The sequence below is a fragment of the Pongo abelii genome, chromosome 7 (assembly GCF_028885655.2).
Source record: "Pongo abelii isolate AG06213 chromosome 7, NHGRI_mPonAbe1-v2.0_pri, whole genome shotgun sequence".
Taxonomy (NCBI): Eukaryota; Metazoa; Chordata; class Mammalia; order Primates; family Hominidae; genus Pongo; species Pongo abelii.
Genome location: NC_071992.2, coordinates 91863564 through 91885729, shown reverse-complemented (window position 1 = coordinate 91885729; position 22166 = coordinate 91863564). Strand labels below are relative to the sequence as shown.

Sequence of the window (22166 nt, the reverse complement as noted above, 5' to 3'; positions counted from 1 at the left end):
ACCAGATTTACAAACTAGTGTCTGAACTTGTCTTCTACCTATTCTTAAAGGTGATTCCCAAATTATAGAGAGGGTGAGGACTAGACTCTCCAAACCTGAAGTGAAGGAAAACGATTTATTTGGAGAGGTGAAAACTGCTGTCCGGAGAAATGCAGCCATTAGAGCTTATGGCATTCTAGCTGTGGCAGCAAGAGGAAGTGTTGCTGTAACGGGTATTATGTTTATTTGTTAAAGAAAATCAATGGAAGTGGCTGTAAAGTAGTTAGTGAGGCGTGTGTTTGGGACTCGCGGGGAATCGTGACTCCGGTAAGCTGGCCGAGCAGCCCTTCTCATTGCCAGCAAAGTCCCTGCGTCGCCCGGAGCCGGGGCGCGGACCTCGCGGCACCTGGCTTCGCGCTCGTCGGTCCTGCCCCGCGCTGCTCTGGTTGACCGCCTGTCTACACAATCTTCTGCCCTCTATGTCCGAAGTCCTAGCAATTGCTCCCTGACTCGGGCTCCTTCCAATTGACTGTGGTTGTCTTCCCACGCCCCGCCTCAGCAGCACACACCTTTTTCCTCTTTTTCTCTTAGGGATTCTTGTCGTTTCCTCCTTTCCTTACGCTGGGAGCCTGAACTTCTGTTCCTTTCCTTCTCCTGGAATCTCTCTGAATCTCCCAGTCCCCTGGGTGAATCTCGGACTATTTCTTTCCTTCCCTGCCCCTCCCCCATTTCTCTCTCCTGCCATTTATTTAGCACCCGGGTCTTCTTACCCTCGCACTTCTATCCTCTCCTCCAGACATTCCAGAGAGTTCTCATCACACCAGAATGCGCTTTTTTTCTCCTCCTACTACTCCCTTTGGATTGGGGAGTAAAGGGGGATTTCGAGTTGAACTCCCAGGGGTTTTATTCTATTCTTTTAACAGCTTTACTTTCCCTTTTCTTCTTTGCATAACCTTCACCTACCTACTAATTTATAACAGAAGCGGTTTCTTTCCCTTTCATTTCCTAGTTTACAATTTCCGTCTGGGGTTGTGCATTGCACATGCACTCTCTGACTTCCCCGCCCCCGCTCCCCCCGCCCCACCAGCCTTCGTCCAAGGCAACTATTTTCTTATACTCGGTTGCCGTCTAATTGCACTTTCTTTTCTCGGAGTTAAGTTAGTTTCCACGATATAAAGTTCACCGTACAGCGCCTTTGCATCTGTCAAATTATTTCGTTGCCCAAATGAACGGTAGGGTGTGGGGGGAAATGTATCAACCACTTAGGTCCCTTTTAACACCTTTTTACTCTCGCTCCCACCACCCACTCCAGTAATGTCTAATGTGAATAGTAACGAATTCTGGAAGACGTTTCCTCTCAGCGCGTGCTGATTGCTCATGAGTTATTCCTGAGCGGGTCTCAAAGCCCTCACTTGTATCTTCTGACTTCGAGTGATCACCATTTCAACCGTCCACCCTTTCTTCTCTTTCCCTCACTGGAAGCCCTGACTGCGGGAGGGGGACGCAGCCTAAAGACCTCGTACTCTTGCTTCTTGTTTCTAGCTGCTGCAGCTGCCGCTGAAATTCGCTGTGGCCGCTGCCTCTTCCCGCTTTAATCCCAGACCTCCAGTCATTGGGCAGCTCCTCAGAGGCAAGAAGTCAACACCATGGCAACCCGACAAGCCTATCAAATCACCGGCTGGCGTGACAGCAGCAACACTGCAGGCAGGAGTGGGCTGGGCGGAAGAGCAGAGTGGCCACTGCGCTCAGGTACACAGTCTGGGAGTGGACAGCAGCTGCTGATCTCCACGTTCTGGCTACACATATGTGCACCACCCAGTCCATACCCCTACCTTATGTGCCCTAGTAGGTTCTGGAGGAGAAGGGGGAGGAGGAGAAGGAGAGATACATATAGGCTTGGAGGAACAGGAACCGCAGAAAAGAGTTTTAAACTAAAAGGAATCCAAGTCTTAGAACTGTAAACTAAAGATGTCTTGTGCCCCAGCAGTCTATGAAAACAAGCAATAGGCTCAAAACTAAATGGAAGGAGTTTACACAAACAAGGTGTGTGTGTGTGTGTGTGTGTTTGCCAGTTCTGTTATTTGTTTGAACATTAATGCAACATTCTGTTCTGGAGCTCCAAAAAGATAAAGGAAGATGTTGCTCTGGAGTTCCAAAAGGATAAAGGAAGATGTTGCATTTAAAAAATTTCTTGTCTGCCACTGTTGGAGTCTGCTCAACTTTAATTTCAGCTATGGTAATGGTAATTGACTTCCCTGAAGATGACCTAAACTTTACCTGAAACCGTTTTTGCCTTGTTCTTTCATAAAAGGTGTGTTGCGTATAATGTGTGTTCTAGATCTTGATTTCATAAAGAGAAGAAAGAGAGGACATCAGGAAATGTGTGTATTCCTCTAAGGCCTACGTGGCCTTTGTATTTCCTCATTTTCCTTAAGAAAAGTTGAATTAGGCAGATGGAGGAAGATGGGCATTTCACTAACATTTCAGAGCATTGTGTAAATTACCATGAGATAGATTGGAATTGCATTGTTCTTTTTTATTTTAAAAGCAAACAATATTTTTGAGAAACACACAACGTATTTCCTAACTTACAATTTCATTGTGAAACCTTTGACAAATATTTGTACGAGAATATAGAATGCTATCATTGACCAAACGTCCCCCTAGGTCACTTATCTCATCATGATTTCTAAATTTTGGAATGCAAGTTTGCCTGCTTGTTGTATAGGTCAGAAAGGAAAATTCATTTAATAACAAAGGTAATGTGTCTTATTGAGGAAATCTTGTATGAATTATAAAATCTACACTTAAATCCACTCCACATAAACACGATTCACTAAATAAACAGTTTTTATATTGATCTAACATTTTATGAGCAGGCTTTCAATGTGTAAGTATTTAAATTATACTTGGCATACATAAAACGCTAGAGAACTAGAAAGGCTTTTAAAAGCAGCAATTTCAATATTAAGCAGAGTAGGATGGAGAGCCAGTGTTTGAGGCTATAAAGAAAAATTCGATGAAATCTTGAACTTCATTTCCTTACTTTCTCTGTATTTCATTGTTGATAGATCCCAATATTAAAACAGTATATTTTCAAAATATAATTTATTATCGACCCAAAATGGGCATAATTACTGGCACTAGAGAAACAGGTCATGATATCCTAGAAAAAACTTTTGGACATAATATGATTTTTCCTGCATTGAAACTCTAATGTCATACTGGTAATATTTTCTTATTCTGCGCTACTGTGCAGAGTTGCTCAATGAAGAACCGCCAAGCACATAGAGCTGAGATTTGGTTATTGGTTAAATGGCTACCTCAGTGCCAAGGTATTGATATCCTTAAATATTTTTGGCTAATTCACATTACATTTAACATGTGCTGAGCGTTTACAGTGGAAAACATATGAAGAAACATGATACTGTAATTTAAAATTAAAATGTGTATGTTTAATTTGTTATCTCCTGAAACTACATTTGTAAATTTAAAATATTTTTAAAGATAAGTTTAATAAAATGTTCAAAAATATTTCAGTATACTTTGGCTTTTGTAATAATAAATGAGCACAGGAAATATGGTGACATTTAATATTTTACTATTTCTTTTAATGGCATGTCCTCGGTTACTGGAAAACTTTCGGTACTTCGGAATCTATAATACTATTCATGTATGTGTGTGTATATAGTATGTTATTTAAGGATACTGTCACTCAAGTGTTCATTTCTATGTTAATATTTCTAATTTTAAAAAATTAAAATGAGATGAAGTTAATACATTAAAGAATTTAAACCAAAACAAATGCCTAGGTATTTTAAGAAATCCTTTGAATTTTTCTTAAGTTTTTCTTTATCATGAACGTGCCATTTATGGATGATTGAAAATTGAAACAATTTTTTGCATTTACAACACAAATATTCATTTTTTAATTATAAATCAATTTTAGTGTCTACCATTAAAAATACCTTCATAGGTTGTATAATATATGACCATCTGTTTAAATATAGATTCATGTATATGCCACACACATGTTGCTAGTTAGCTCTACATTCAAATCTTTACATTTAAAGCTATTTTCTACACTTTTAGTACTTTCCATATGGATGCTGTTAGGAGGAAATTTCTCTCCTTTAGCTGATGAATAAGATAGTAGAATTCAACATAGTTTAAATACTACATTAAAAAAAATCAATGCAAGGATGCTTCACGCGTTTTCAACAGGATGGATACCATCTCCATAGAGTTCATTCTTGACCTTACCTGAGTAAGTACTTTAACTTAAAGTATGAGATGCACCTAGAGGGGTAATACATTGAGCTTAATAGGAAGACAGTTAATAACCTTTTTTCATCCTCGTGCACTATCAATCATGGCTGTCACCAGTCTGCTGAATCAAAGCAAAAGTGTTCTTCACAGATGACTGATTAGAAACGCAAAATCACAAGATCCATCTTCATGGTCACTTTTATTATAGTCATTTTTAAACTGACAGCAACCTGCTCAGTTTCAGCACACTGGGCATCACAAATAGTGTCACTCAGTGCAGCTAAGCATGAGAAGAGGTTGGTTGGATTATACTTAAAAATAATTAGGCCCTCAACCCTTTGTGGAGCCTAGAAAAAGGTATTTTGCTCTCAATCTCCCCTCCCCCACTCCTAAAGTATTTTGATTCCGTTGTATCATTAGTTTAGCATTAGGAGGGAGGCGTCTTAGGGCATAGTTTTATCCTTGTTAATTGTCTGGGAATTAGGAAATGAATATGTCTACTTGAAAGTTACATACAACTTTTTGTGTATGCCTTTTGTCAACTTCATGACAACCAAAAATATTGCTACCCTCATAGGGGTAAATAGTTTAAATAGGATGGTTTTTATACAAATATGTGCGTGTGTGTTCACGCTTCAGAAATCTAAGTAGTCAGGTCATAGTAAATGATGCCCACTTACTAATAAGTTGTCCTTTTCTGTGGAAAGCATTTAATAGCATCACTTGAATGCTGTAACACTGGAATTACTGAGGCTATAACTAATTGCATAGTTTTAAAGAAGGCCAAAATATTAACTCTTAGGTAGTTGTGTAAATTCTTGACATGTAGTGTCATATTATTTTTTTCAGCCCTAGAATATTGAAAAAAGGACAAATTTGGAAGACCAACAAATAGATATACATAAAAAGCATTACGGTAGGAGGTTTGAAACAGTTATAGCAGAATCAAATGATAAGGAACTTTGCCTTTACTAACACTCTTCATCTTTGTGATACAAGATGAAACTTTTGGGTTTATTTCATGATATTTTCATACATGCTTTAAGAATATTTTATAGTACTATATGACAGTATTGATAAAAACATTTACATGGGGAAAGTTTTCAATAGAAAATCTTCAAAATATATTGTAATTATAATGCCCATTTTGTAGGTTCATTATTTCATATTTTGGGAAAGTAAACCCCAATAGATTTAAGTTTTAGTTTAGTAATTTTAACCAAAGTGCCTTATTTTAGGTCTCCATACAGTTATCTTTTCCCTTCATCTCAAATATCCACTTTCTTGTTAGTGCACACACACATACACACCCCCAAACACTAAGAGAGAGATAAATCATTAATAATGTTTATATAACATAATACCCTTAGATTAACTTTCAGACATGTGAATATCCTACCTTTAACTTTTCTGTAAGGTACCAATTTTTTCTCCATCTCTCTATAAACCCCCCCCACACACAAACACACATACGCACACACAGACATACACACACATCTTTATTATTTATTCTAGATTATAACAATGTTTTTCTTCTCTGTGCAAAATACATAAACAGCATACATATACACATAGACATATATATGCATGTATGATATATCTGTGTTTTCTACAAATGGTAATAGATGTCTAAAAGTACTCTATAAGAAGACTAAAATTAATTTCTTTAATATTGTACTTTGTTATACATATTTTTCTATATAGAAAAATCAAATTAAATATTGTGAAATACATCCAATTAGCTATCTAGTTTCATTGTATATTTTTAGTTAAATAACACTGTCTTAGAATTTGAATAGAAATGTTAGCTAATATTTTAAAATATTTTCACCTTATAAAAATTAATAATGACAATACTTATATTGTTAAATATGTAAAATTAGGGCTAACTGAAATGTTTATGTATTTTTAAGCTACATAATTACATAAATAACAATGCAATAATCATCTTAATGTGTTCATTTTCAGTTCACTTTAACAGTAAAAACAGAATGTCTCCTGACAAAATGTCTCTGTGTGTGTGTGTGTGTGTGTGTGTGTGTGTATTTACTTTGGATACATTAAGTTTACACTTATAGAAAGGATAATCTCATAGAATTCAATATTGCTTTTAAATTTTTGGTGGTAAAATATTCTTTATGACTAGATCATACACATCAAAATATTTATGAAAAATATATTTATTTGAAATTTCTGGAATCTGTCCAGAATATTTTGCTAGTAAAACTAATGCAGTGAAATGATACACATATTTTTTTGGGCATCATCTTGGTAGTCTATGCAGGTGGTCACTATAGATCTTTAATATTAATCTTTAATATGCATCATAAATATGAAAATTTATAAAGTTTATAACAATTTTAGGTTTAGCATCATGTTTTCTTCTACAGATAGGTCTTGATGGACTGAGAAAATAAAAATAATTTTCTCTTTTAGAAATTTAATTAAAACAAAATATTTAAAGAAAATTAGCTTCTTTTAAAAGTTATCATGGAATGTTATTATTTGAGATTTTCATGTTATGACAAAAATTGAAACCAACATTGACTTATATTTAAAGCATTATTGTTAATTTGGAAAGTGTTTTGGAGAAAATATTAGCACTTTTATTTCTCTGAAATCTTTAACTATTTTGTTGTTAGTAGTTTTAAATACCTATCTTGTGTCCATTGTTTGTGCTTACATTTTCGTTACTGAGAACATTCTTATGTTTGTCAATATATAAAGCAAGCAACTTTATTTAATGTAAGAATATTACATGATAAATGGACTAGCATAGTTGGTAGAAATATACTTAATATATAAATACATGTTAATCAAAATATATTTTAAACTGAAAAAGCCTAATAATGTTTGTGCATTGTAGCTTGGGCTAGAATTTATATTTGTGCATTACATGTAATATTTCTATACATGAACGCATATGTATAACTATACCTAAACCCTTTCATATTTAGGTCATTGACTTATTTTGAATGCTATCACACAAATATTACAATTATCTTTGCCATACCTGCATTTATGCAGCTTGAATATGCAGTTACAACATTTCTCTTTTTCCTGGAGTGTGGTTTTTCCCTTGGTACCTGAATTGTTCTTTGTTGAATCTTTGTGATTAAAAAAAGTAAAAGCACTGTTGTATGAGAGTCAGTTTGCAATAAATGTGTGAGAAGATGTGTGGTCAGGATAGTCTGCCCATCTTTTAGCATGTCTTTTCTACCTGGGCTTAACTAGAGCTATTTAAAGAGAAAAGAAAATAAAGCAAAGGTCAAACAAAAATCACTGTTAGCATCTTGTAGTAAAAGAAAGAAAATCTTGAGATATTTACAATTATTTATATATAATTTTTACTGAATGTTAACTTTCAAAATGCTGCTATTACTATCACTTTTTATTAAAATCGTCAGTTTGTTCAATTGTTTTTTAGTTAAAATGTGACATATACAGACCTTAAAAATCTCTAAAACTAGAATTATTTCTTCTGCTGCTCATGTTCCCCAAATCTTTCTGCCTCTCAGCCACTAAAGCTAGAGGATGAATTTTATAACAAATAGACTATTTTGATCAGTGTGCTTTATTCTTATCTATTTCGGTTTACAAAAATATGCAAATAGGTGTAATGACAACTTTCAGAATGTATTCTAAGATGTTAATGATATTTTCAAGTAAACGTTTAGGATAATATTTTATAATTATCCTTTTTTTGATAGCTAAAGCTTTTATATATAAACCTTCACTTACATATTACACTACCACTGAAGAATTTTAATGTATTGCAGTTCATTTTGCAATAGATGCACAAACATTCAGAGTAGCATAATGTTGCTTATTCATTATAGTTCACATTTAGATTTTCATTTGAATTTTTCCTTTTTCAACATTTGGATATCATTTCATTAACTATCATAAACCAGTAGTTTAAGGAGGAGCAATTCTGAAATATAAACACTCTTTCTAGGATTTTACAGCATTGCCATAGGAGAGAAAGAAGGGACTAGCATTACTTTACTCTAAACATTTCCCTGTTATGATTATAAGAAAAGATCTGATACTGTGGCAATTTTTTTCATATGTGATCTTTCTTTAGAATTATTTTCAAAGTCAACTGTTCTTAGACCTTATTTTCATCTCCAAAAAGCATAAGTTTTGTTTCTTTGTAAGATATTTCTTTAGAGCATATCTTAGTTTAATTCACTTTTAGCAAAAGAAACACCCAGGCTCAATCTGGAGATCTCCTTCCAACATAATTTAGCTGGACCTTTTCTTAGTAAAGGTTTTCTGGTTTTCATTTTCACTTCATATTCTCAAATAAAAGATCCTTTGTTGTCTACCATTTGATTGGACTTAATGAAAAACACTCCATTTTAACTTAACAGTATTTCCTTTTGAATTTATTATATTTAAGAACACTGTCAAAAATCAAACATTTAATCTCAGGTTTTTATATTTCAAAATATATGACTATCACATGGCTCAGTGAGGTGATGTAAAAAGTATACTGAAAAGATTTCAAAAAGAAAAGCAAAAGTGAAAAAACCTGGCTTCATTTTAATACGAAACTAAATACTATAGCTAATGTGCAGATTGGGTACGGCAGCTGACTATGAAGACGAACATGTGACAGGGTGCCAACAGCGGAATTGTGCAGTATTGACTAAATGAGGTTCACTGATTTGTATTGAGGCTAATATCTTCTTTAAACAATTCCGTGTAAATTGTGCGTATAAAGTCATTGGAAGCTATTTCTCAGGACAGCCTCGCTGGCTAGCTACCTGCTGGAGTGAGGAAGATAATCAATAGGAAGAAATAGAGCTGAGCATGAGCCTGGGAAGCTGCAGAGCAGTTAATGCTGATAAAAGTAGATGATGTCAATATTTGGGAATAGCACAACTCTAGGATAATAGACAAAAGAGAAGTGCATATGTTGTAGGGTGTTCAAACAGGGGCAAAATTAAAGCCTAAGTGGCAGATGATGTCCTAGGCTGCAAAAGACATTATTTATTACAGGTATTGTTAAGTTTCTACTGAAAGCCGTACACAGAGCAAGATATTGTATATAAATATACCTAACTTTTATCAGAAGCTTAAATACCCATTTCTGTTTCAATGGTCAGTAGGTTTCTGCTCATGATTAATACAGGAAAGACTGTCTTTGAAACACTTGGTAGATATATTTTTACATGCATAGAACTACATGCCTCATTAAGAAATTATTTTTTAAAAATTATCTAGGTTGCTTCCAAAATAGAGTTAAAAATCGTATAAAAGTGCAAATGAAAATAGGCTGTCAGTCAAAGGGTGACACCAAAGACATAAACCTAATTGCCTTTGCATGTATTTGTGATTATAGCAGACGCCCTATTTTTTAAAGCTAGTAGACTTATTGGAAGTGAGTTAATGGTATATTTTTACAAATTTAATAATGAAAATCAGTTTTCCTCTTGCTGTCAGGTGATGAAATTTTGTTCTTCTGTGCTGATCTTTCTGTTGATGTATTATGACATAGTCTGTCAACATGAACAGATATGTGAAAGGAGATTGGGTGACTGAGAGGTACAACCTGCATAGAGCTCTTCTTGAATTTTAAGCGTGTTATCATGTTTGGGTACAACAAGTAAGATTGTGCTTGCTTTAAAATGCTGTTATTTTTATATAATTTAAGCCCAAGCAAAACAGGTGGACCATGACAAGGTTCTAAAGTGGAATGAGTGAGCCAATTCCAAAACATGTATTTCAGAATATCTTTTATAAAGCTATTCACGTCATAAATTGATTCCTTTAAAAAATCATTTGCAAAATGTAAAAGTTTCTTGACAAAGAGGAGAAATCAATTCATGCACATGTGATTATTAAACATAGCCATTTTCTCCCAAATTAAACAATTCCACAACTGTTACATGCTTTTATTGTCGCAGATGTTTTTATTGTTTGGTGTTAGATATCTGGATTATATCAAGTCCACTATTCTGAGGTTAGGTAAAACAGCCAAGCCTGATAGCTTTTACTTGGAACCAAGCTAACAAATGTTATTAGAAAAGCAAGTACATTTATCTAGGACCTTTCCTTTTAAACATATTTTTAACCATAAATATACAGATTTAAATAAATGGTACCTCTGCTTTTCATTTTGTGCTTTTATTTTGAGAATAACTGTCTATTTTGAAAATAATTTACAGATTTAGCAAACTATACATTGCAGTTATTAACCTAAGATACTAGATAATTATACTAATTTCATATTCCAGATACATAATTTTATAAGCTTTCCTACAAATGAAACATTTGCTTTAAAAAATTGCTATGATGTTGTCATATATTTCATTTTTCATCTTAAATACAAAGAAATAAAATATCCTTATTCATTATTGAATTATAAAGAAGGCTTCATTTCAAATAAAGTATGAATTTTGATTTAGAGACACAGAAAAAATCTTTTAAGATCTATACTTCAACTAATTTGTTAATCTTGTGCCACTTTCAGCATTTGTCACACATAGACCAGGAAATTGGCTCCATCTCATTCTAGCTCTGTATTGAATTAAAAACCTCTACTGCAAAGAAGAGCATGATGTGGGGAAAGAATAAATTTAGTTCTTTCTTTAGTAATGCACATATATTTCCATACATTTCACATCCTAAGGGAGCCTATGAATGCATTCAATAAATATAAAACTATAAAGTATAATTCCAAAAAAGGAACAGGTTAATTTTTTTTCTGGTTTTAATATAACATTTTAAGTTTGAAGACTGAAAGTTAAGTATTTTTATTCATTTATTTTACTTTTCTTTTAACAGACACCTTCAGTATTAAAAGTAAACCCGTAATAATGAATCTTAGTTGTTCCATCCACTTGGATAATGTTAGCAGGTTTAGATCAAAGCAAATTAAATATCAGCAGTGGCAAATCGAGAAAAATGTTTTATGCCGTTTGAATCAAGGTTTACATTTAGTTCACCAAAGTCCATCCTGGCTAATTTAGTAGACATTGTATGCAAACGACATATGTGTATACATTGAAAAGAGTGTCCATTCCTATTTCATTTGTCTAGGGTAACAGAAAAGATTTTTTTCAATAAAGTATAACAATAAAGGGTTAGCTTTTACACATGATGAGGGCATTTCTATTAAGATTTTGTTAAAATGAAATATGCCCCACAGGTGATTGAGATTACTGACTAGGAAGATAGACTTGCTGTATGTATAGTTCTCTATACTTTCAAATATTTGAATCTTCGACTGCATTCTGAGAAGACAGTACAGTGTGGTAGATTTATGATGGCCTCACGGAAACAGAGCTAGCAAAGATTATGGCTTGCTTGTTTAGAAAAATGGTGAACTGAAAGTTCCTGATTTACACTAACATATATCTACATGAAACCATAGTTTGCAAATTGTCTTGAGGAGTCATCTTTTATTAAGCGTTTGATAGGTATGGAAATGTACATGTCTATTTCTAAACATATTATAATAACTATGCTGATATTATATTTGCAAATATTCTATTTAATATTTTAGGTTAAAATTAATTTACCTTATATATTTGTATTTCTGAAATACCTTAAAATTTAATTTCCAGCAATAAATATTATGTTAAAAGATATGTTTTATAATATATCAAAAAAGGTCCAATAGTATTAAAAATTTTGAGATGTCACAGTAAATCTGCATATTAAGACATTCAAAATCTTTGTCTTTTTTAACATTTGTATTCGTATTCAAGGATAAAAAAATAAATCATCAAAGACTGCCTAAATTGGTCAACCTAAAGCTACCCAACTTCTTCGCTTTTTAAGTGTTTAATCACCATGATCTTTATTTGAAGGGTAGAGCTGTTTCCCTCTTACTTTATAAGGCCAGCGAAGACACTCCCTTACTAAATTTCGGACTAAAATTGTGAGCAAATGTTCTTATAGACTTTTTCCTATGGGAAGTCTTATCCGTGTATTATCAGAAATGACAGAATGCATGACATAAACTTGTAATTATTCTGCTATTCATTTCTAATTCTTGTGACTATATTCTTTGCTCCTCCCTTTAAATTTTTTTATAATAGCTTATAGTGTTACCATTTATATTTAGGTGAACCACAAATTATTTTTCCAAATCCCACATACCAATTTATATACTTCCATTTAATCTGAGAAAAAATGTTTGGGAAAAGGTGAAGATGTTATACAATTAGATGACATAACTTTGAAATTGCTGGAGTCACAGCTCCCTTAAAATCCTCATTCTATTGGTTTGTTTAATCTTGTATTTTAAAGCTTAGGAGTTTAGATGCTTAATATTGGTATTGTGTAAATTAGGTGTTCCTGGAAGTCATACTTATGAATTATTTTGTGCCCCAACTGTTTCAGGGCATAAAATTTCTCAGACAGCAGCTGACAGATTGGGAGAACCTGGCTCAAAGTGTCAGATAACTTTTAACTCTAATGTAAGTTTTGAAAGTGTCTTTTGGCTCTCTCATTTTTGAAAGGGATTTAGTAAAAATAAATGGAAGCATTTGAAGCGCATACTTCTACTATTGGCCCAGGAATTGGAAGGATATCAGCTCAGGCTCCTTCTTCCTTCATTTCCTTTTTCCTTCTTCCTTTTTTTCGTTATTTCTATTTTTTTCTTTTGCTGTGGTTAGAAAACACCTAACATGAGATTTAACCTCAGATATGGTTTGGCTGTGTCCCCACCCAAATCTCATCTTGAAATGTAGCTCCCATAATTTTCGTGTGTTGTGGGAGGGACCCAGTGGAAGATAATTGAATCATGAGGGCCGTTTCTCCCGTACTGTTCTGGTGGTAGTGAACAGTCTCAAGAGATCTGACGATTTTATAAGGGGAAACCCCTTTTGCTTGGCTCCCTGATTCTGTCTTACCCAGTCAGGTAAGAAATGCCTTTGGCCTTCCACCATCATTTTGAGGCCTCCCCGTCCACATGGATGTGTGAGTCCATTAAACCTCTTTTACTTTATAAATTACTCAATCTTTATTGGCAGTGAGAAAATGGATTAATACAACCTATTAACAAGTGTTTAGTTGTTCAGTACAGTATTAGCTATAAACATAATGACGTACAGTAGGTCTTTAGAGCTTTTTCTTCTTGCATAACTGAGTACACCTGTTAAAAATCAACTCCCTATTTCTCTCTCTCTCTAGTCCCTGGTAACCATCATTCTACCTTCTGCTTCTAGGAGTTTGACTCCTTTAGATATCTTATATAAGTGGGATAATGCAGTACTTGTCCCTTTGTGCCTGGCTTATTTCACTTAGCATAATATCCTCTAGTTTCACCAGGATACCTTTCTGTGTCTAACATTATCCTCTCCTTTCTTGGAGGATCACAGGGAAAGGGCCTAGTTGGAATGTTCAGCATGAAATGAAGCAGTTCATTTACTAAGAGTTTGGAAGATGAAAGTCAGAAGAGCAAGACTGCTGAATTCTATGGGAAATAAGCACACCAATGCTTTTAGCCACCGTTTTAGACATTGCTGACTGTTGGGAAGCAAAGTTAATGTTCACTGAGGGCTCACGATGTACCAGGCATGGTGATAAGTGCTTTACTAAAATGGCCACATTTATCCACATAGCTCCCCACTGAAGTAGGTACTATTATTATCCCTACTTTACAGAAAAGTAAATTGAGTCACAGAGAGGTTTTAAGACACTTGCACAAGTTTATAGAGCAGATAAGTACTAGAGATGAGATTCAACCTTCTATATGAGCACTGTCATGCTGCTTCCCTAAAAGTCACATAGCAAAAACTGTTCTTTTCTTTGAATCCAAGGGGGTAAAAATATAATCCTGTGAATGGGGGAGAAACAGTCCTCCATTCACCTCTACTAGCTAAGAAATAAGGAGAAAGTGTCCTTGGCCAAAGTCAGCTGACTTTGGCTATTTGGTTCTGAAGAAGAGTAGATGTATCCAGAGTTAGACAACCCAGGCTAGATGTCAGAATGATGGATGTGACAGATCTAATTTTCAGGCTCTGTCTCAGTGGTATGATGTCCAGACTTTCACCATTCTCAGTGGCATGATTTTTACCAATGGGTTTGTAAAAGATGCTCAAGTTTAGTGGAATCCAAGTATTCCATGTGAAAGTATGATATTTTGAGTTACATGTTTCTGTACAATTAATAGGAATTATTGATGATGTCCTTCTTTCCAAGAGCATATTCCTTAGTTGTGGTTGTTGCATTTACATACCATTGTTAAAGACCAAGTATAAACTTATGATACTTTGAGAGAAACTATTGCTTTTTACCCTCAAGATAGGATTCAGTGCCTTTCTGTACTTTTATCAATAATCACTTCTATTATTTCTGTTGCATTCACTTTTAATCAAAAAGGCTTTTATTAAAAATTGCCTTTTTCTGTTACTCATCAGAGTTGCAGATTATGTGAAAATCAGTTACAACCACTGAACCAAACCCTATTACACTATATGTCTATACTCTTTTGAGGTAATATGAACATTTTGCTTCATTTTTTAAAATTATGGAATTTACTTCTGTTAGCGATTGATTCACATATAGTAGGTGCTCAATAAATGCTAACCAAATACACAAATATCTGCTTTGATAATAATCTGATTTAAAGGGTCTATAGATCTTTGATCCCAATATTGATCATTCAGATTTATTATGTTAAAAAAACTTTGTTTTTCCCCCTAGGTTACCATAAAAACAGGAAGATAGAAAATGCAGTTTGCTAGTATGTATTAGGGAGGAAACAGAGATGTCAGAAAGGCACACAAGTATTATTAAGCAAACTATAGAGCAAAGTACATAAGAGTGGAAGCATTGGGGGTCAGTGAAAAGAGAGAGAATTCTAGCTCCAGCTCATATGGTGGTGTGACCCTAGACCATTAATTAACTTTCTCGAGCCTAGTGTTCTTTTTCTATAAAATGGGTATTATAATAACAGAGATAGATGCCTCAATAGAGGATTGTTAAATATCCTGTGAAATGGCATAGGGCCTGGCACTGTATAAGCACTCAATAAATATTACCTATCATTATCATGAATTTATAGGAGATTTTAATGCCTCTAAGTATGTATCAGTTTGTTATTTGAAAAGTTATATTTTTGGCATATTACACTAATAAATGATATTTTCAATAAAATCTTTATAATTTTGAAAATTCCAAGAATCAAACAGACTCAAATCTGCGGGAAATTTTTTTTAAAGAAAAGATATAATTTAGAACATTATGATTATATAAACTTGTTGAGTTTATAAAAATTAAATTTTAAGAAGCTTGGTTTTATATGTAGAAGAAATACTCTATAAACAAAATTTTAAATTAAATATAATTTTCTTTATATAAATGCCGTGGGATTAACATTTGTTCTTACATTGTGGGCTACAATGTTGAATGAGATCCCATCTCTATCCTCATGAAATTTATAATCCACTGGCATATTTAGTGATGAAAATTATAACAAAGAGCAGCATGGGAAAAATTAATTCCATGAAACTAATTTGGGAGTATAAAGCTGGGCATGTAATTTATGTTGTAGACTACTGAGAATGCCATGCCATTAGCAAACCAATTTAAGCCTGCATCTGTCCCTGTTGTGTATGTATGCATGTATGTGTATATGCATGTGTTCATGAATTGTGAAAACAAAGCAAAAAAGTATACTTTCATGCAAGATATCATTGCCTATTTGTAGAAAGAAAAATTGTGTTTTTTCTTCTCACCCTTAAGAGAAGATACTATTTCCCTAAAGGAACAATTACATGCTGCATAAACTGACATGCACGCTTGTATAACACAGTCACAATAACAGTGAAATGGTTTGTAAATAGCAAAATCTATCCAACAAAAGTAATGTTTGTGATGCTTTCTGCATTCTTTCATTTTTAAGTTTTCCACTTTCTTTCAAAGTCTGCCAAGCAATGACATACATAATTTTAGAAAAAGAAACGCAAAAATATTTCCCTTTATGACTGACAAAAATAACAAATATTCCATCTTTTCCTTGTCCTTTGACTTGGGTCACTTGTGCCCTCGTGTGTGACCACAAGACACCCTTTCTGTTGACAGTTACAAGCAAAGTGTAGCTGCCTTGATTGACTGTGGCACAGTCAAAATAAGCCAAGATGTCTCGAATGATTTGGGCAGCCAAAGTGTCGCTGTGTAGGGCATAGTACAGCCATCTGCAGGATGCTTCAATGAAACAGGCAAAAGGAGAGAGAGTGAGCACACCTAAATCTTCTACCCTACTAATTCATGAGTGAAATGAACTTGATGAAAAATGGCTTCAGAATTCTTGTCTAACTTCACCTTGTATATTATTACTTAGGACTTTCTAACTGCTAGATACAAAAAAAAATTCTCATACTAGATTATTATTGCTGAATTTAAACCCAAATTTCACTGTCTAAGCTGTATGTAGTAAATGTTGCTTTCAAGAGAGATATTAGGCGTTATTTCCTCTTCTAATTTGGTATTAATGATAAAAGCAGGCCTGCCTACGATCTGTTATCATAGGTGTCTTCTGATGGAAATGCTGATTTTTGAGATTGACTTTGATGCTCTGTCTGCCAAGGCAAATAGGAAGTCAATAATCTACAGTGCTGACTCTTCACACTGAACTGTTGCTCTCTGCATGGAACCTCATGATAGAATTAAGGTGGTATATTTTCCAAATCTTTTGAAAATCATTTGTTCCTAACTCAGAAAACCATGATTAATGTATGCCTACATGGTACCAACAAGAGAAAGGAAAACCACTACTTGGAAAAAAAAAAAAGAGATGGAGAACATGAGCAAAGCTTTGCTACTCTTATTTAATCTTTTCATTAGCAGATTTTACTCAGTCAGTCATATCATTAACATGTCCTGGGGTGCCCACAGGGCAACTAAAAAAGAGGCACTGTAAAACTGGAACTACAGAGCATGGACAAGCCAGGAAGTTCTACATATTAAACGAAAGTGAGGTGAGCATTTCCTTAATGTAATGTACCAGGAAAAGTTTCTTAGAAAAATTAAGCCTTGAGCTGCAGTTTGGTGGATGGACATTGAATCATAAGCTTATTTCCATTGTACTGCAGTTTTCATTAATTTGGTCATGGATGGATTTATTTTATTTTATTTTATTTTATTATTTTATTTTTGAGATAAAGTCTTGCTCTGTTGCCAGTGCAGTGGCGCGATCTCAGGCTCAATGCAACCTCTGCCTCCTGGGTTCAAGAGAGTCTCCTAAGCCTCCCGAGCAGCTGGGATTACAGGCACCAGCCACTATGCCTGACTAATTTTTGTATTTTTAGTAAAAATGGGGTTTCACCATGTTGGCCAGGCTGGTTGAACTCCCGACCTCGTGATCCGCCCACCTTGGCCTCCCAAAGTGCTGGGATTACAGGCATGAGCCCCTGCACCCGGCCGATTTATTCTGTTTTAACCACTTACATTATTATAGTTTAAGATTTTTTTTGAAACTTTTTTTTACTATAGAATGCATTTGTTTAAATGTTGAAAATTTGTAATTTAATGTCCAATTACAAAGAAATAGTAAAATAAACCATGGAAATATACAAGGATGAATTATATATCATTAAAATTATTCTTGCCAACTTTCTAACGACTTAAAAATAAAAAGTAAGGCAAAAACTGTATTACACAAATTTATATATTATGACCTCAACGATATAGCATTTTGTATACCTAGGAAAATATTAAGGAAATTTAATTTACCAAATTTTGTCTGTGGTTGATTTCGAATGGTGGGATTTTGAGTGATTATTAATTTATTTTTCTTTTTGGCTTTTAATATTTTTCTCTAAAGAGCTTGTCTTATTTTTGAATTAGAAAAACAGAATTACTTAAAAAAAACAAATGAGTCTGCAATAAAACTTGTAAAGTTTCAAGAAATTTGCTTTTGGATCAAAAGAAATAAATATTTTTGTAGTTTTGAAAGATAATTCTAGTTTTTAATCTAGATTATTATTTATCAATTCAAATGGGCACTGAGACTGCCAGTAATACTAGCATTGAGTCTGAATTTTAAAAATTGCCCTGATTTAATAATACTGCCTCCTTGTTATTTTAATTTGCATTTCTTTGACTAGAAGATATAATAATTATTTTTCACCTGTCTTTTGTCTATATTTCTGATTTTATTCTCTTTGTAAGAATTAATTATATAGCCTTAACATTTGCTGCAAATATCCTTCTTTGGCTGCATTCTTTTTATTTTACATTGATTTTTCTTCACCAGGAGAATGGCCAAATTCGTCAATATATTTCTTTGTGGCTACACCTACAATTTCAAATTTATAAAGTGTTTAATCCTTCAGGGTTCTAGAACTATAAAATCATTTTTGGTAGTTTTTCAATTGTTTTGGCTAGTTGTTTGTAGTTTTAATCAAACACTTTAAATTAGCATTTACAGAGTGTTGACTTACAGTTTTTCAAATGCTAATAAATGGTCCCAACATCATTTATTTACATAGTTTGATGCTTCCTTTATCATATATACATGTATACATATATATGTATTCACATACACATATTAACATATATAGTATATGTATGTTTATGTTATTCTTGAATTTATTATCTTATTCTCTTGGTTTGTACATCTGTCTAGAAGTTTGTACATCCGGCTAAAATACTACACTATTTTAGTTATCATTGCTTTAATGTTAATGAATTGCAATATTTTATGTTAGTACACACACTCATGACTCATACTTTAATATCCTTGCCTGTTTGCTTTTCTAGATTAATTATTATTTATCGCCAATTTTTGTCAGGCTGTGAAAGAAAATTCAGTTGTGTTTATTTAAAATTGAGAATTATAATTAAATGTGCAAATTAATTTAGAAAAATTGAACATAAATAATTAAGAGTACTGAATTTTCTCTTTCAATAAAAAAGGCTGATCAAATCCACAGAAACATGAATGGAAACATAACACCTAAAACATTTTGGATCTTCCCCTTTTCCCCCATAGGGCTCTAAGAAGCAACAACCCTTTCAAACTGTATTATTCAGGGCTGTATTAGGGGAACTGGCTCCCAGAAGTATGGAGGCTGAGAAGTCCCGCAATAGGCCATCTGCAAGCTAGAGAACCAGGGAAGCTGGAATTGTGGCTCAATCTATATCCAAAAGCCTCAGAACCAGAGAAGTCTATAGTGTAATTTTCAGCTCAAGGCCTGAGAACCCAGGGGCCACTGGTTCAAGTCTGAGTCCAAAGGCCAGAGATCTTGAAGTTCTGATGTCTAAGGGCAGCAGAAGAAAAGCATGCCAGCTCTAGGAGAGAGAGAATGTAAGGAAATTACCTTTTCTGTAACTTTCTGTTCTATCTGGGTCCCCAGCTGACTGGATGGTCTCCACCCACATTGAGGGTGGATCTGCCTTCACTCACTCCACCAACTTACACACCAATCTTCTCTGGAAACACCCTCATAGACATACCGAGAAGTAATGCTTCACCAGCTCTACAGGAATTAGTTAATCCAGTCAAGTTGACACCTAAAATTAACCATCACACAAACATAACTAAACTTACTTTCTCTCTGTTGCTGATGGTTACAAACAAATGTTCCACAATTCATGGGAGCAGTTCTTCAAAATATAAAATCTTTAACCAATTAAAGATTACCTTTTAGATTAACAAACATGTTGAGAAGAAGACATTAAACCTAAAAGTCATGCTTACCTGATGACAGATTGTGACATCAGATTTTCTAATACCCGAAATTTCAATTTTGAAAAAAAAAGGTGTTGATTAGAAAGGAGCAGTTAATTCTAGGTTACAGGTCTGTTGTAGGAAAAATAGATCTAGTCAGAGCCATACATTTGGGGCTTTGAATCATCTCACAATGAATCAGAGTGTCTGGGGAGAGAGGTCTGTGGAAGGGCTCTTGGCAGACATCTTTTACCTGTTGCAATTTTGTATGGTGCCCCAGTATTTGTAGCACAAGCATTTATTTTTGAGCCATGGTATCAGTTCCTGCTTTGATTCTTAACATTCTTTTTCATCTCAGTTAAGATCTCTATTATCCACTGCTTTATATTTTTTATCATTTCATCAGAGGCATGATTATCAGTAGCTTTCTCTATATCATTCATTATACTACACATATACTTTGTGCTGGCTCCTGGATTGTATATTTTACACACGTATGATTTCATTTGCTCCCCAGAATAAGTCTGAAGTGCGCATATTATTTTGAATGACCACCTAATTTTTTTACTAGCACTCTTGCTCCTTATATCCTTTAGCACCTTTAGTTTTGCTGTATATGGCAACTGTCCAGATGATCCCCATAGCTTCAATTAACTCCAGAACCTACAGTCCCCTCATTAGATTCCACCTGCTGGCTCTGCCAACAGACTGACTCAGTGACCTTTGGGTGAGATGGTGTTCTCTTTATGGTCAGCATCTGGTTCTAGGTCGAGTGTCTCTAGCCCTTATTCTTTAGCTCTGTATTAATAGTCTGTTATCTTGTTTCATCTGATCTCATGTTAATTTTACTCAGTCAGTCATATCATTAACATGTTTTCTTGTCTCTAGCCCTTATTCTTCAGCTCTGCACTAATAGTCTGTTATCTTATCTAATCTGATCTTTTCTATCTACCCATTTGTTTATTCATCCATTTAGAAATGTTTTTTAACATGTTTCTCCAGGATAAGTAAAAAGAATTCTAGTACTTCCAAAGTTGCATAAAAATGACTCTTAAGGGAAACTAGAGGCAGTCCTTAAATTCAGTGTTGATACTAACACAGAAAAATGTGACCCTTTACTAATGTGTCACAGTCAGAGAGTTCTGGCCAAAATAATTCCTATTCAGATGCACTTCTGTTTTTCCTATATACCTGTGAGTTTATCTGGATACAGTTTCAATACATAACAATGTTCTTTATATTCTCAATAAATAATCATACCAAGGTAAAGTCACAGGAAAAGGAGTACTAGACTTTGAATAGAAGACCATGATTTAATTTTTGACTGTATTATATGTTAGCTGAGTGTACGAGCAACTCTATTAAACCTTCTGTGTCTCTGTTCCTTTATAAAATATGAGTTATATTATCACTTTATTCATAAGATTTAATAAAACAATATATAGAAAAGACTGTACGAATTCAGGTACACCGTGAAATATTGGATTTATAGGAAATAGATGGCACATTCAATGAGGCAATTACGGAAATTTATTAAAGAATTTATTTACAAGATATGGACAGGGTTAAGTGAAACTAACAAGAAGGAGCTGTTACCATGTTTAGGCGAGAAGGAGCAAGAGAAGTGAAGAGTTATTGGAATATAGAGAAAGAGTTCTGCCTGTTTGAAAGGACGGCCACACAGTAGTTCTGGCTTAAGTAGAGTTAGCTACAACCGCAAACTCTTACTTCATCTAGTACTACCAGACAAATCCATTAAGAAAAAAGAAATAAAGTCCAGTTGGTCTAGAGTTCTAGACCGTAAAAGCCAGCCTTCTAGAGCAATGAGAGAGTAGATAAAGGATAGAAATTGGATCAGGAGGGGCAAAGAGACTGTTCATCAGAATGCTCAAGGAATGTTTGTTGAATACGAAAAGATTGACTCTAAATCTGAAATCATTCTAAAGATACAATAGTAGGCCATGGACTGAGGACTGAAAGTTTGATGGTAAAATGAAAAAAAAAAAAATAAGATGGAAGGAGGTAATTAGGAAATGATACTAATTTGTTAAGGATGTAAAAGAATGAATAAATTAAAAAGCAACAGGAAAAAATTGGAAAATAACACAGAAAAATAACATGGGACATTTTAGCAAGAGCAAGCGTATTACTACAATAAAAATAAAGTGTAGACTTCAAAATGAATATACCATATTATACTATACTAGTCACTCTGTCATTTACACTAGTAAAGGCTTATTCAATTTTGAAGCTTTAAACTAACTAAAAATAGAATGTTGTTTAT

The 22166-nt window shown here is 34.0% G+C and overlaps 1 protein-coding gene across 1 annotated transcript in view; it reads left to right on the top strand.

Annotated features, from left to right (window-relative positions):
- LOC112134657 (uncharacterized) overlaps positions 1-22166 on the top strand; it is a 72037-nt gene that overhangs the window by 8768 nt on the left and 41103 nt on the right. The window contains exon 2 of the mRNA XM_063726699.1: positions 1522-1728. The gene's annotated coding sequence lies outside the window, so the exon portion shown is untranslated. The remainder of the gene's footprint in view (positions 1-1521; positions 1729-22166) is intronic.